Source organism: Hipposideros armiger, unplaced genomic scaffold (genome assembly GCF_001890085.2).
Source record: "Hipposideros armiger isolate ML-2016 unplaced genomic scaffold, ASM189008v1 scaffold_116, whole genome shotgun sequence".
NCBI lineage: Eukaryota > Metazoa > Chordata > Mammalia > Chiroptera > Hipposideridae > Hipposideros > Hipposideros armiger.
In genome coordinates this window covers 287,672-288,952 of record NW_017731466.1, presented here as the reverse complement: position 1 = coordinate 288,952, position 1,281 = coordinate 287,672, and positions in this window count along the sequence as shown.

Genomic DNA, 1,281 nt, shown 5'->3' with positions numbered 1-1,281 from the left:
CTGTGAGCAGTAGTAGGCTCTTCCATGTATAATACAGAGTAGTGTCTTACAGTTAGTACATAATCCCACATTTGTATTACACTGCAAATGTCCCTATTTGACAGATGAAGACACTGAGAATTGGAAAGATTTGATGAACCTAAGCTGAATTTAAATTTCTCTCACAACCTGCCCATCTTGCCCATGTCCTGTGTCTGGCATAGTCTCAGGTATCTTGGACACTGTTAAGTTGAATCTTGGTTTATTCTCTCTAGAACATCATGTTGTGGATAGTGTGGGAGCAAAGGAGACTGTGCAGGTTGAATCCAGTGAAAATGCTGTGGTTAGTTTTCCTGGTTTCCCTCTGGAGTGTCTGTGCAATTGCTGTTACTACAGATTAATAGTTATCCTTGTTTCCTGAAATCTGTAGAGACAAGCAGGGAGTTGGAATGGGCAGGAGCAGAGATACTCACGGCCAAGGGCAAGGGTGTCATGGAGGAGAGAGTGCGCAAACCTCTGTGATGCAGAGGCAGGTGGAGTATCTAGAGAGAAGAATTGCAATTTCACAGTTTCATTATGCACAGCAGGGCTTCTGCTCTTGCTGCAGTTTTTTACTTTCATCTTCCTGACTAGTAAAGACCACAGACAGTTTCATTCTGGCTTATGAGCATGATGAAATGGGTTCCAGTGTGGACAAGCAAATGGAGGAAACCTAATCAAATGGCTGTAAGAGCCTTGGAGTACAAATTGGCTCTAACAGATTTGATATTAAAAACAAACAAACAAAAAACCCATTATTATCCAGGTTACCAATTGCATTATATTTTCTTCATTGTAAATAACTTCCCAAGCCTAAGCATTTAGAGCGAGATTAGCCAGAGAAACAAAGAGGTCCTTGCCAGATGCATATCATGGGTCTTCTTTGGCTACTCCTCTTGAAACTCACGGAAGAAAGGGTCATTTTAATAGAATCCATGAGATCTGGAAAGAAAAGTCTAAATTTAGCTATTGTGGATTTCCTGGAGGTTGGGTGGCTGTTCCACATTCTGGGACAGCTGGGGAAATTGGTAGTAATTCTATTCTTGAATGTCAGTGTTTTTAAATCATGGTGTTAGGTATCCTTGGGCAAATGGATGGGAATTAGAGCCGTTCCAACCACCCCAAAATTTACAATCTCCAGGTGGCTGGGATCATTTAGAATGAGTGGGACTGGAAAGGCTTCTAAGAGGAAAATATTGAGGACCTTTAAGAAGAGAGGTTCATCAAACATAATGTGCCTGTTGACCACTCAGGTATGTTGAT